Source organism: Convolutriloba macropyga, chromosome 9 (assembly GCF_964194025.1).
Source record: "Convolutriloba macropyga chromosome 9, txConMacr16.3, whole genome shotgun sequence".
Taxonomy (NCBI): domain Eukaryota; kingdom Metazoa; phylum Xenacoelomorpha; order Acoela; family Convolutidae; genus Convolutriloba; species Convolutriloba macropyga.
In genome coordinates this window covers 15,039,505-15,054,775 of record NC_134476.1, presented here as the reverse complement: position 1 = coordinate 15,054,775, position 15,271 = coordinate 15,039,505, and the positions used below count along the sequence as shown (strand labels likewise).

Sequence of the window (15,271 nt, the reverse complement as noted above, 5' to 3'; positions counted from 1 at the left end):
TAAAAATTGCATCAAAATTCTATAGAATCTGAATATTTAGGGTGGAGGTTTTACCCTTTTCACAATTCCACAATTGTTCCTAGAATCTATCTTAGAGAAAACTACTGGACTGGATAGTAACTTCACAAAACCTACTACTCTTAACTAGACTGAAGGGTTATACCAGGCCCTCCGTTCAAGTCCTAAAGAAAGTATTTTCAGGCGCTATAGAACTGTAGTCAATTGCTAATAATCATGTTATTAAAATAGGTTGGTAATGCCTTTCTATGTTATATGATATTTCAGCTTCTAAGAAATGCTTTACAAAATGAAATAAATTGGTGACTCTAAGATTGAGAATTAAACCAGGTCCTCAATTCACTTTCTAATTAATCGATCAACCAATATACTTAAAACAAATAGTAGATGATGTGAAGAGCTCGTCGGTGTTCACTCCACAACCCAACCAGACGAGTATAAACCAACTTGATAGAACGTTAAGACATTGCCCATCAGGTACTTCAGGTTACTGCAGACCGTTTTAATTGTCTACTTGGTTCACCATTCCATACTACATGGGTTAACTTAACTTGCCAAGTCTTCTACGAGCAGGCAGGCCTACCCTCAGAGTGGCTTCACTATGCGGTCTCCAGGAAGGAGCTTGGCCGATTAATACTCTGAGAAATCAATCGTCTTGATGTTGTCCTGGACTCGGTGCTGTCCTCCAGTCCGTTAACCTAACTTAACCTAATTATTGATTGGTTGATCACTACTTTACTAGTCACCAAACTAATTTAAATCCAATAAATTGAAGCTAGATTGAGTATGATTTCAGATCCTTAGAGATGTATTGTGAAGTTACTAAAGTTGTACAAGTACGCTTTTGATTAACAGAAAACCGAAAGAAACGATTAAGTTTTACCCAGTCCTAATGATTACAAGACTATGGTTCCTTCAAAACAACTAGTTACAACTGCCTATGAGTGCCACGTATCAAAGTATTTAACAAATATCTACTAGATACCAGTTTAAACTCTACTAATTACTAATTTATAAGAAAAGGTCCAAAAAGAGAAAGTAGTTGAAAATTTGCTAAGTTAAATTAACGAAAAGTATAATTACCAGGGTATACTAGTTTCAATAATTATTACAAGTTCAGTACCACGACAGAGATCTGTTAACTCACTCCGAAATTTCGGTTATCACGACAATATAACTATTTTCAGACTGATTTTGGTTACAAAAATTGGCTAAAATTGAGCCGTATATATACTGCTAATCTGTGTTTGGTTATGATAGTTTAGTCCTATTTTTACCAAATGTTCCGACTCTTTGTGAGAAAAATACCTTTTTGGGAAAAGTTTTCAGAAGGTCATTCATGACTTTGATAACTTAGGCCCCTAATTTGGGTTTCTAATCCAATATTACGTGGGTGAGAATTTTGGTGTTCAATCCATGATATAATCTTTATCAGAATCAATATTTACTTATTCAACCATTCTCATCAGTTTAAATTTCTTTACCAATATTATCTTTGTACGGTTTCAAATTTAGAATTCGCTTTTGTGTTGGGAATAATTCAAGGTCAGTATTAATTTGGTTCTTTTCCGAAAAAAAGCTTAAGTTTAACTTTCCATTCCTACATCCCACACATCCGGACTAAACTATTTTCCTGAATAGTACAATAAAGTGAAATTAGAGTATAAGTATATAAAAGCACCATCACCATATTTTGGTACGACAGTTTTTTTTTCTTTTAATCAGCGCTTGTCTCCTCATTTCGCATTCTCTCAACTAAGTTTAATCTCTCCTCAAACTGCATGTCAGTTCCGATATCTCGTTGATCATCGTTGGGCAAATTATGAATATGTTTCGTAGTGTTCTTGGACTGGTAACACTTCTTCCCTGTCCAGACAGCCAGAAGGACAAAAGCAAGACACCATAAAGAGAAACCAAGCAGACCAGCCAGCTCTTTAAATGTATGCAGTGTTGACCCATGGCCAAAGGATTTGAAGTTGTTTTCGTCAGAAAGTTGTTGATGGATTTTGTCTACCATCTCACTGACTAATTCAGGCGTGACATCAAGCGTAGGGACATCCTTGAGTGCCGATCTGATCCTATGCAAGATCAAGTTCCGACTCTCTTCTGTAGGGATGACCGCTGGAAAGCTCGGGATGTCGAAAGCGGTATCCAGTAGTTCGGGAGTTGTGATTGTTGTTATTAGTCCACTGTGTTGAAGACAATATGCTGGATCGGGCAACATGACCAGTCCATTCTGCGGGTGAACCAGTTTTCCATTGCAGGGGGGCTGCACTAGGCAACTTTTACAGGCTGGTACACGGTTTGAAAACTTTCTGCCCCCACTGTACGTTATGTTATAAAGAAATTGTTGATCGTCTGCCGCGTTGAGGAGGTACATAGAGTTCCCAAGGTAGATTGCTGTCGGTAAAATTGGCAATTCGGTTACTTCTCGTGTGCAAGTCTTCAAAGCAGCCACCTCGTGATTGTATAGGAGTGAAGTCAAGCAGAGTTGATCTTGCGTGCTCACTAACGCTACTGGCTTAGTGCAAAGTCTAAGCAATTGTGTCCCCCAACAAGACAGATATTCCTCACTCTTCATTTCGGCATAGCTTTCTTCTCGCCTTGATACGATCAAATAGCTCCTTTCTAATTTTAGAGTTGCGGCCGTTGTTGTGTTCTTGATTGGTTGCGGCAGAGGGATTGCTTTGTAGGCATCGTGGATTGGTTCACCACTGTACACTGGCACCTCCATTGTGATTAACAGTCCGTGTGGATTGGAAAAAACATTTCTCACTAAGGGCAGGCTGTAAAGTAAACTTGAGTGGTCGTATGGGATTGAACACTTTTTGTCTCCCAGCTTCAGATTTGTAATTATTTTCCGTAAATCCTCGTAGGGTACTAGTGCGGTTGGCAGTGTTCCTTTGGATAGCACTCCAATGCTTGTAATAAACATGTTTCTCTGTTCCGTCAAATATAGTGTTTGTACTTGGAACTCACTGTGCATAGCATTGAGAGTCCACGATACGTTGTTAATTGCACTTTGGGCGCAAAAGGCATACATAAAAACGTCAGACCTTCGATGATCACAGGCTTGGGCTTGTTGTTTTTCTTCCATTGTTTTTTGAAGCATCTCCAGGTTTGTTTGCAGAATCTCAAAGTTATCATTTGAATAGTTTAGCACTTTTCGTGTGTCTTCATGAAGCTTCAAACTACTGCTGGCCATGACCTGAACAGACTCTTTTTCTTCGTTGTGCAGGTGAACCATTCTTGATTCCAAATAGTGCAACCGTCCTTCCAGTTGTTCCATCTTTCGCTTGGAGCTTTAACACAGACCAAAAATTGAGAGTAGCCTGCTCTTTTCCAGTAAGGGTTCCAAAGTTATAGCCGTCGCAGCTCCCATTGCAAACAGCAGTGGTGATCGTCTCTGTCGCTGAAGAGTGATAGTCTGGTTTACAAACGATGCTACTTCTTTGACAAGCTTTGTCCTTTCTTTCTCTGCTCTTTCGTATTCTGTCTGAATAGATGAGATTATTCCGTCAAAGTGGTGCTGTAATAGTGCGCTTATTTCTGGGTTGTTGCAAAACTGGGAGCTGTTCCATGTTTTCTGTTCCAATTGCTGAAGTTTTGAAGAGAATTTATAAATTGGTCGGAGATCCACGTTCAACAGCTTTGGAAGTAGGACTGCGATATCCACAGTCAGATATGAGTCAGCCAATGAAACTGGAGTTTGAGGTTGGAAGAGAACATGCGCAGTATTTCGTGCACTCTCCGCTGTTTGCTGTCGTACCGCAAGTATTAATATAAATATCACAAAGTTGTACATCTAAACACTACTATGGTTAATTACTGCGCTAAACCTAGATAGCATTTTTTCTGTATTAGAAAGAGTGCTACATTCTACAAAAATTCCCCCAAATTCCCTGAAATGTATTCGAGCTAATTAGTTCTTTTCATAATACCGGTGTTACATTAACTTGCAAGATAGTTCTTTTTTTTTTTAATTTGGTGCTATTCAAATATGTTTTACGATTGCCCCCGTCGTTAATAGAAATTTCGGCTCATCTTTTGATCTTTACATTTTTTTTAGGCAATGCTATATAGAGAAACCTAATCAAGTTTCTTTTTTTTTAAAGATATATATATATATATATATATATATATATATAAATATATATTATTTTTTTTATTCGTCGTCGATTCCGAATCGTTTTGGGTATTTCACTGCGCGTCTTTCTCGGGTTTTAGCGATGGAGTTTACTGTTTCGTCAGTTTTGGTTCCCAAAAGTTTTGCAAATGTTTTTGGTTTGCCCATTTCCCTTTTGGCGCTTGCAGGTGTTGACTGTATTTCACTGAGGTCCCTCAAGACATTTTTTGGCTTGTGTGGTCGTTGGGGCAGTGGAGTCGATTCAATCTCTTCGGCTGGTGTTACAAAAGGAGACTGGTTCTCTTGGGTTGTTGCTTGTTCCGGAGTGTTCGGTTCTGCTCCTATGTTAGTCTTAGTGGGCCTTTTAGTTGAATGTTCTCGCTCTGCAAAGAGATCGTAGAAAAAATCTTCATCTTCGTCCATCCATTTGAAGTAACTCTCTTGTTTGGGTCGTTTTGATATAACTTCTGGAGTGAAAGTTTGATTGTTTACTTCAATGGGAACTTCCTGGTCATTTGTATTCTGGCGGCTGGGCCATTTCTCCTGATGTGATGATCTCGTTTCCATTCTGGGTAACTCGTCTTCCTCCTTCACGGGCTTCAATCGATTGTAGTGGACTATCTGCCATTTCTTTGCATTCGCATCCTTTGAAATTTTGTAATTGACCTCTGACGTCTTCTCAATGATGTTGTACGGTCCGTCCCTTGGAAGGAAGAATTTTTTTGATTTCGCTTTGTGGGATGCAAAAAGCCAGACTCTCTCTCCCGGCTTCAATTCCTCTCCAAAAACGTTTTTCTGATACATATCTTTCTGTCTTTCTTGCTTGTAACCAAGTGTCTCTCTAGCATTCATATGTGCTTCTCTGAATTGCTTGTTGAGCCATCTTGCGAATTCGTATTTGGCAATTTCGTGACCAGGTGCTTTCGGGAGTAGCAAGTCAATCGGGTATTTGCATTCTTGTCCAAACACAAGGGAGAATGGAGTCTGTCTTGTTGTTTTGTGTACGGTCGTATTATAGACGAAGTTGAGATAGGGAATCATTTGATCCCAGCTACTTGGATTGTTTGCGCAATATTTGGAAATAACATCCGCAACAACTCTGTTGTGACGTTCTACCATACCATTTCCCTGCGGGTGATATGGAGATGTTCTTGTCTTCTCTATTCCAAAAATTTTGCACACTTCCAGTAGCAGTTCGCTGCAGAAGTTTGATCCTTGATCGGTGTGTAGGCAATCAGGTGCTCCAAACGTCAAAACCCATTTCTCCACAATTGCTCTAGCAACATCTTCGGCCGTAGTTCTTTCTAAGGGAACGCAAACCACGTATTTTGTAAAATAGTCCGTCAACACGAGTATGTATTTTGCACCGCTTGTCTTCGCTCGGGTAACAGGACCTAGGATATCTGCTGCCACTTTGCTGAATCGGATCCCAACGTTGATGGCCTGGAGAGGGGCTGTTCTTTTCTTTCCAGCGGTACTTCGTGCTTGACACAGGGTGCAGTTCTCACATTTTCGTTCAATGTCTTTTCTCATATTGGGCCACCAAAACCTCTGTCTTGCCCTGTCCAAGGTTTTTTGAAAAGCAAAATGGCCTCCACTGAGTTTTGAATCGTGAAGTTGTTCCAAAACTGTCTCTCTGAGTCCCTGCGGTACTACAAGTTGTTTTTGTGTTGTATTGCTTCCTTCTACATGCCACTTCCTGTACAGCACGCCATCAGTCAGTTTCATCTGGTCCCAAAGGCCCCACATCGCTACTGCATCTTCTCCTTGTGCTATTGCGTTTGCCTTCTTGATTTTTAAGTCTCTCAGCGGATTTTGGTCTGGATGTTTCTCAGCGTTTGCCCATTGCAAGATGAGACGTAAGCAGGGATCGTTTCTTTGAGCCAGTCTAAGTGAGTTTACGTCTTTTTGAAATTGGATACTCATTGGTTCGTTCGCGTCCTCTGCTGTAACTAAGTTAATTCTTCCGAGGGCGTCTTCCAAAGAGTTAGCTGATGGGCAACTTCCAAACATATCCAGTCTCTCAGCTTCAGTTAGCTCAGGTGTGATGCTGCACTGTCTTGACAGTCCATCTGCATTCCCGTGCTTGTCTCCTGGTCTATGTACTACTTGAAAATCAAACTCTTGCAGTCTTTGTAGCATCCTGAATATCATCCCGTCATTGTTTTGTCTAAATAACCACTGTAGCGATGCATGATCTGTTCTGAGCACAAATTGAGTTCCTCAAATGTAAGGCTTGAACCATTTCATCGCCTGAATGACTGCTAATGCTTCTCTTTTTGTTGTTGAGTAACGACATTCTGCTGGGGTCAAAACTCTGCTTGCGAAAGCCACTGGGTATTCTACTCCATCGACAATATTCGAGAGTACTGCCCCAAGACTGTTGTCACTTGCATCCGTGTCCACAATAAAAGGAGAGTTGTAGTCCAGATGCTTGAGTACTGAGCTATCAATCAAAGCCGCTTTCAGTTTTTCGAACGCATTATGGCATTCAGGGTTCCAAGTGAAACGGCTGTTCTTTTTTGTTATCTGGTTAAGAGGTTTCGCTATCCCAGCGAAGTCTTTGATGAACCGTCTGTAGTAACTGCAAAATCCAATAAAAGACCTCACTTCGGTAACGTTTTCTGGTCGTTTCCAGTCCCCTACTGCAACGAGTTTGTTTTCATCTGGTGCAATTCCCTCTGGGCTCAGTTTGTATCCCAGATAGGTTACGGAATCTTGAAAGAGGCGGCATTTCTTGGGTTTGAGTTTAAGATTGGCCTGGCGAAGAGCGTGGAAAACGAGGCGCATGTGTTTTTCGTGTTCCTCCACATTCCTACTAAACACCAGAACGTCGTCCAAGAAGATGAGGACGAACGAGAAGAGATATTCATTGAAGATGCTTGTCATAAGTCGCTGGAAGGTTCCCGGTGCATTGCAAAGTCCAAATGGAAGTCTGAGGTACTCATAGTGTCCACCATCGGGAGTGACGAACGCAGTTTTTGTTATGGCACTCTCAGCTAATGGGACCTGCCAATATCCAGAGGCTAGGTCGAGGCTTGAGAAAATCGTTGCTCCGTGAAGATGATCCAGTATCTGTTGAATTCGCGGAAGGGGAAAAGCGTCTTTCTTTGTTACTTCGTTTAGTCGTCTGAAGTCTGTGCACATTCGATTGCTCCCATCCTTTTTGGTAATGAGAACGATTGGTGCACTGTACGGGCTGTTTGATGGTCGGATAATGTTTCGTGCCAACATGTCCTCAATCTCCTTCTTAACCACCGTGATCTTTCCAGGTGCAAGTCTATGGGGTGCAAGCTTGATGGGCAGCGTATCACCTGTGTCATTTTCATGCTGAACCAAGTGTGTCTGTCCAAGATCTTTGTCGTTCATTGCAAACACATCTCTGAACTCTCGTAGCAGTGTTCTTCTGTCGTCTGTTTGTTGGTTTCTGTCTGGAATTGCTAAAGAGCAAATCTGTTCCAACTCTTCATCGCATGATAGGGTTAGGTTTGTTTCTGCAGTTGCCCTGTGCTGTGTTTCTTCCGTTGTTTCAATTTGATCAAGGCCAGATTCTGCTTCCGTCTCACAAAGATGTACGTGCCTGGGGACTTCAGGTTTATAGGCAAATTGCAAATTTACCACATTGTTTTCCTTCTCCATCATGAGCTGCTTAGAATGGAAGTCGATTGATACTTTATTCTCCTCCATCACCTGGGTTCCAAGTATCAAAGGCACGTGTGTGTTTGGGATCACCAGGAGATCGGCTTTCACTTTAACCCCGGTGTCGAACGTTATTTCGCCAGTAAAAACGCCAAGTATTTCGAAAGGATCATTGGTGGCCGAAAGAACTTGTTCTCGGAAAGGTCTTAGTTTGGAACGCTGTTCGTACTGTGAGTAAGCTTTTTCTGATAGAATGTTCACATGGCTGCCAGTATCCACTAACACTTTGTGTTTATGTCCGTCAAGATCAACCATCACGTAGACTGTAGGTCCAAAGACTGCTTCGGCTTGAACTTTGTTGATATTGCTCACATGTTCTGGGTTCGCTCTCTGTAAAATGCTTTTTACGATTGGTTGTCTATCGGTGTCTAAGTTTGCGGGTAAACCAGGTTGTATTGTTCCTTTCTGTGGGCACTGATTGGACAAGTGCCCAAACTCGCGGCAATTATAGCACTGCATCGCAGACGTTCTGGGTCGAAAGCCTTCCGGTCTTCCCGGACTTCTACGCTGAAATCTGGGTTGACTTGATTCGGATAGAAATCTTGTTTGGGTCTCAAGAATCTTCTCCATGATCTGTGTATGTCGCTCTTGCTGCTCTAGCATCTTATTGAAGCTTCTGGTCTGAAAATCGATCATTTGATTGAAACCCGATGACAGACTGGTGTTGAGTGCTCTAAAGTCAGCTGCTACAGACTCATCATGATCCTGTTCACCCTTTGTCCATCTCACATGCCGGTTTCTTCGTCCTCGCAGTCGACTGGATTCCGCTTTACTGATGGCGTCTAGCGCAATGGCCCGTTGTGTAGCTGCATTGAAGCTTCCCGGTTCTTCCTTCAGGAGTGTGTATCTGATTTCGCTGTCCAACAGTCCGTCCACAAAGGCATCTTTGTTAGCTTCCTGTCGTCCCGCAACATCAAGATGAGCATTGGCTGCCTCTCCTAACTTACGAACTCGCCTTGAGAACTCTTGGATTGACTCTGATTCCAATTGTTGAAGATTTTTGAATTCGGTGCGTGCACTCCTTGCGTTGGGAAAGTCGCCGATTCTGTTGTTAAGAGCGTTCAGAACTCTCGCTTTGGTCGGGGCTGGTTGTCCTTGCACTTGTTGAAAGTAATGATTGGGGAGATTGTAATACTCATCTAACGCATAACTGTTCAAACACGTGGGCAGGACCTCGCGTTGTCTCTGGTCATCCCAATTATTGGCGTTTGACATGGACTCGAAGTGTGGAACCCATCTTTCGAAACTCTCGAAGTCAGGGCTGGGGTATCGGAGGGGTGTGAGAAGGGGTGGTGCTACGACTATTTGCTGCTGATTGTTTGCCTGGTTCTGTTGTTGCTGTTGCTGGCTGTTTGGTGCGTTGTTCATTTTTGGTAATTGAAGTAATTTTCGATGCAAAACCAAATGACACAAAAAAATATATAAATGAGTTTTAACTTTGGAACGTATTCCAAAGATCTAATTCATCGGTTCCCTCAAATTTCAATTCTGAGTTTTTTTTGGAAAATGCAAAACCGCCTTCTAATCAGAAGAATCCCTCTGTGGTCGCCAATATAGAATCTGAATATTTAGGGTGGAGGTTTTACCCTATTCACAATTCCACAATTGTTCCTAGAATCTATCTTAGAGAAAACTACTGGACTGGATAGTAACTTCACAAAACCTACTACTCTTAACTAGACTGAAGGGTTATACCAGGCCCTCCGTTCAAGTCCTAAAGAAAGTATTTTCAGGCGCTATAGAACTGTAGTCAATTGCTAATAATAATGTTATTAAAATATGTTGGTAATGCCTTTCTATGTTATATGATATTTTAGCTTCTAAGAAATGCTTTACAAAATGAAATAAATTGGTGACTCTAAGATTGAGAATTATACCAGGTCCTCAATTCAGTTTCTAATTAATCGATCAACCAATATAGTTAAAATAAATAGTAGATGACGTGAAGAGCTCGTCGGTGTTCACTCCACAACCCAACCAGACGAGTATTAACCAACTTGATAGAACGTTAAGACATTGCCCATCAGGTACTTCAGGTTACTGCAGACCTTTTTAATTGTCTACTTGGTTCACCATTCCATACTACATGGGTTAACTTAACTTGACAAGTCTTCTACGAGCAGGCAGGCCTACCCTCAGAGTGGCTTCACTATGCGGTCTCCTGGAAGGAGCTTGGCCAATTAATACTCTGAGCAATCAATCGTCTTGATGTTGTCCTGGACTCGGTGCTGTCCTCCAGTCCGTTAACCTAACTTAACCTAATTATTGATTAGTTGATCACTACTTTACTAATCACCAAACTAATTTAAATCCAATAAATTGAAGCTAGATTGAGTATGATTTCAGATCCTTAGAGATGTATTGTGAAGTTACTAAGGTTGTACAAGTACGCTTTTGATTAACAGAAAACCGAAAGAAACGATTAAGTTTTACACAGTCCTAATTATTACAAGATTATGGTTCCTTCAAAACAACTAGTTACAAATGCCTATGAGTGCCACGTATCAAAGTGTTTAACAAATATCTACTAGATACCAGTTTAAACTCTACTAATTTATAAGAAAAGGTCCAAAAAGAGAAAGTAGTTGAAAATTTGCTAAGTTAAATTAACGAAAAGTATAATTACCAGGGTATACTAGTTTCAACAATTATTACAAGTTCAGTACCACGACAGAGATCTGTTAACTCACTCCGAAATTTCGATTATCACAACAATATAACTATTTTCAGACTGATTTTGGTTACAAAAATTGGCTAAAATTGAGCCGTATATATACTGCTAATCTATGTTTGGTTATAATAGTTTAGTCCTATTTTTACCAAAAGCTCCGAATCTTTGTGAGAAAAATACCTTTTTGGGAAAAGTTTTCAGAAGGTCATTCATGACTTGGATAACTTAGGCCCCTAATTTGGGTTTCTAATCCAATATTACGTGGGTGAGAATTTTGGTGTGCAATCCATGATATAATCTTTATCAGAATCAATATTTACTTATTCAACCATTCTCATCAGTTTAAATTTCTTTACCATTATTATCTTTGTACAGTTTCAAATTTAGAATTCGCTTTTGTGTTGGGAATAATTCAAGGTCAGTATTAATTTGGTTCTTTTCCGAAAAAAAGCTTAAGTTTAACTTTCCATTCCTACACTATTTGGTGTGTGTGTGTGTGTGTGTTTGTGTGTGTGTGTATGTGTGTGTGTATGTGTGTGTGTGTGTATGTGTGTATGTATGTGTGTGTATGTGTGTGTGTGTGTGTGCGTGTGTGAGGATTCTGGTTAAAAAGTATACTTATTTTTGCATTTATCAGTACTGAATTGGACCATTAGACCTTGGAATTCTCTCATTCAGTAACTTTCTTACTAATGGGCTCTCGTCCATTACCTTGTTGCTATTTTCTTGAATTATCAATCTAATTAATGCACTCTGAGCTTTTTCTTATTAAGTTGAGCTCCGTTATAATTTTTTAATTGGTCCTTTTTTTGTCTGGTCCTTAATCGGTCCAATAAAAACTGGTCCCTATTTGCTCCCCATTGGAGCCGGTACAATGAACATCCTCTTAAAATATTCCACCTCCTCTATTGTGCGAAGATTGCATTACCTATTAATTTTCTCTTCCACTCTTTTTCAAATGAACTTTGCCATACTTATTTGATATTGTCACATCTACTGTTAAGGTATCCGTTTTAAGATTCAAAAAATTTGTTCATTCTCGTATACGTAAGAACAAGAAGAAACTATAAGACCTATTTTATAGGAAACACTGTTCTTATAAGTATCTATAACAGTACTGTGGTGATCAAATTAGCAGCCGATAATACGAATAGATGCACCTTGGTATGTATGTTCTTTTTAACAACACAAAAGGATTCTCTAAGTAATTATTCCACCAAACGAACCTAACAGATTAACGGACTTAGATTATATGTAGCCCCCTATAACGGTGAAACCCACTTCAATTGCATAAAACTCCTTAGAGATAAATGAACCCTCTCGATTATAGATATAGTTCTGCGTTTCAATACGTGAAGAAGATTTTATCAACATTTTGGTTTTTATGGTGATGAAGAATGTAGAATTTTGTACTTTGCTTAGGCTGACTAGCTGGGGACCGACTAGCGCCCAAAACTCTAACAAATTGAAAAGGGTGTGTTGATGGCTCTCGGACTTCTATTGGAGGGTTACTTAATCCCCATTCTGCTCTTGTCGGCTGTAAGAAACTATAGGTGGAATAATGAATTGATTCGAGTAATCAGATAACATCAAATGAATAAACAAGTATTCAAATCAAAAATCAACCAGTTTTATTATAAAAGATGGTTCACAACTTTAACACTGTGGCCAAATTCACAACTAAAGAGCTACTATTCTTTCAATTCTACAAGCTCTCAATTAAACCACTTTGTCTAACTGCGTTTCTCCTGTGTTCTCAAGTGGTCTGATTTCCAATCGCGCAAACCGGCGTTCTATTTTCCAATCGCTCAAACCGGTGTTCTGAACTCATCAAGTCAGTTCAACTCTCTCAACAATGTTTTTGTTATCACAATTTCTCTAGAGGTCAACTCCTAAGCTACAACGCTGTTATGGCAGTGTTTTAGTAATGTTGTTGTCCTAATCCTTAGTAACTTATCAAGCAACAAGGTACAAGAGTGATCAAAACCAAAGAATTTGTTCACTTCGCATTATGAGCCACATTAGTTATGCCTGTCTTACGTAAAGCTTGTTATGACTTTAAATGAAAAATTGAATGACCTGAACATCTTCTCTATTTTGCTGAATTCCATTCAAGCTATTCAAACTAAAACAAAAACAGTATCAGACTTATGACGCCACCAAATAATCAATCGGTCAAACTATGAACTCAAGAACTTCAGCCTTATTTGGAAGTTTGAAGTCCCCCCTACGGTATCTATAAAACAAATTCCCCAAAAGTGACCACGGTGGAACTTGTCTTAAGTATGTACCTACTCCCTACCATGTATGACTACCCTGAGGTAAATACCGGATGATAAACCAATTTTATAAATTGGTCCCCTCAGAAGAGCAATTTTGCACCCACTCAACTTCTAAGAAACCCTTTTTTTGGTCCACAAATGTCAGGTTTGCCAAATGAAATCGAATTGCAAGCGAGCAACCCTACTGACAATCCTATGGTAACCGGTTTTCGACATTGAAAATGTATCCATTTCAATTTCGACACTTTTGTGAGAAAAGTAGGAATTTCCAAATTCTACACTCCTCCCTTCTAATCTATTTTTCTCCCGAATAGTTGCTAAAACTAGCTTTGACCTCAATCTTATCCACCCCTAATCTTAAAAACGTTCTGCTTGTGTGGTTAATACAACTAGTCTCCCTTATCAATTGGTTTTGCTTCACGGACTCTTTTTTCTTTATGAGTTCCACAAAAGATCAAACAAACTTATTCATTCACTCAAGCTAGGCCTAATAAACTAATTTGTGAGTCCTCGCTATTTTAAAATAAGCATTATTATTAAATCAACGTAATGTTCTAGAACATTTATCTATTTTAGAGAATATGAGTTCAAATCAACAATTACGTAAAAACTATTAGATGGATTACGCAAATTAAATTTTTGTCTCTATTTATAGATACAACACATATAGCAATTAATGAAAAGGCAACAACTAAAAACCACTTTCTGTTACTTATCCCCAACGCAACTGATTAGTTGAATTATCGAATCAATTCATCATATACCCCGGCCATCTCACCAAGATTCTCCTTCAAACAATTCCGGTAACTCGAAATTCTATAAATTGGTTCAACTCACCTATCAAAAACTATTTCAAGATTACTTATATACAACAAGCTTTCTCTACCTAAAATTCACAAACCAAGTTTTTGTGTTTCACCACTGGTACTCCATGCAACCTCTACCATTTACAGTTTGGGTAACAATATCAAGCAATGACTTCGCCACAAACAAACTTAACTCCATTAACAAATATTTCAGACTAACATTAGCACTTTAACGACCAGTCGTCAGACACAGAAACTAATTTGAAGCACAAGATTAGATACTAAAATAAGAACCTATAGTACTGAAGATTATGAAACCGACTGTACTTTATCACTCAAAATCTTTCTTCCATGCCTAAAGGGATACCCTCCATTCTCCTCACTGGACCGCCACCTCACATCTGGAAGTCTCCTCCTCCAACACCATCTCCTCATCAGCTTCAGCCGGCTCCACCTCTCCTTCTGAATTGTCGGAAGCCACATCGATTTTCCTAATATCATGTTCCGAGCACCGTTGAGCCGGACATCTGTCCGACTACATGACTGATTTCTGGTCTCCTCCCTTCTGATGTGTACCAAACTCATCGTATTGATCAACAGGTACTGCAATTAAAACCAACGAATGGAACTCCTTCCCTCTGTCCTGATTGTCATCCCTCACCGCAAAGATGAAGTCGTGCTCCGATCTCTTACCGCTATTTAGAACTGTCGGCTTGATCAATTTAGTACTATGAATTAACTGATGGCTCAAATTTCTAATTTAAATCCCTTGCCAGTTAGTTCGCTCATCAGCTGCTAAGTCCTCCGGCAAACTGCAAGACTTACGCGCTTCGGCTAGCACCTGACCACAACCCCTGCATCCGAAATCCCAACTGCATGAGCTGCGTGATTCCACTGAATGCTCACTGCGACTTGAGTCGGCCTCCATTCGGCCGTTCCTCCCTCTCAGATGTCGCCTTCCGACACCGCTTTCAAGATTTCCGTTCCGCTTCATATAGAATTTTGTGTACTAACTTCAAAAACCAACCCTCTTCCGCCTAGCCGTCCTCCGATATTCTACACTTTGTCCTCGATTTGACCATTGAAATGAAATCCTTCTCTTAAATCTATTTGGCTTTTCAGGAAGAACTGCTTCAAAGTTCTCAAAATTTTATCAACCAAAGACACTACAGCTGTTCTCCAGTTGATATGATAAGTTATGAAACTCAGGTTTTCCCTTTAAATTGGGGTAGTCTTGAAAATTTTGATTACTTGGGTGTCCGATTTGCGCTCAGTATCACTCTCCTGCATCGGGACAGTGTCCCCTCCAGCCTCTTCTTCTGACTACGGGTTTTCAACTCTAGACAAGTTTTTTTTCTAGTTTGGCTCGAAACTCAGGCCGCCTACTTAAGCAAGACAGGTTCTCAAGACCCAATGTACGATCGTAGCTCCTCTGTAATTCTTGACATTCCTTCGAATCAGGCCTACAAGCCTCTATCACTCCCTTATTGTGAATGCTTGTTTCATCGTGTCATTAACTGAACAGACTTCAATTACGTGTATTATTTCTGTAAAACTGGAGAGTTGATCCCGCTCTCTGGTGGAAACTGCTACAAATAAACCCTCAATAAGAATCTCTGATGATTTTCCCGTTCGAAGTCAGCATCTCTAGCTAAGGACAGCACTTGTA

At 40.1% G+C, this 15,271-nt stretch overlaps 1 protein-coding gene across 1 annotated transcript in view; it reads left to right on the top strand.

Moving 5' to 3' along the window:
- The window catches only part of LOC142345630 (vacuolar protein sorting-associated protein 33B-like), a 227,883-nt gene that overhangs the window by 55,085 nt on the left and 157,527 nt on the right, over window positions 1–15,271 (top strand). The window lies entirely within an intron of this gene.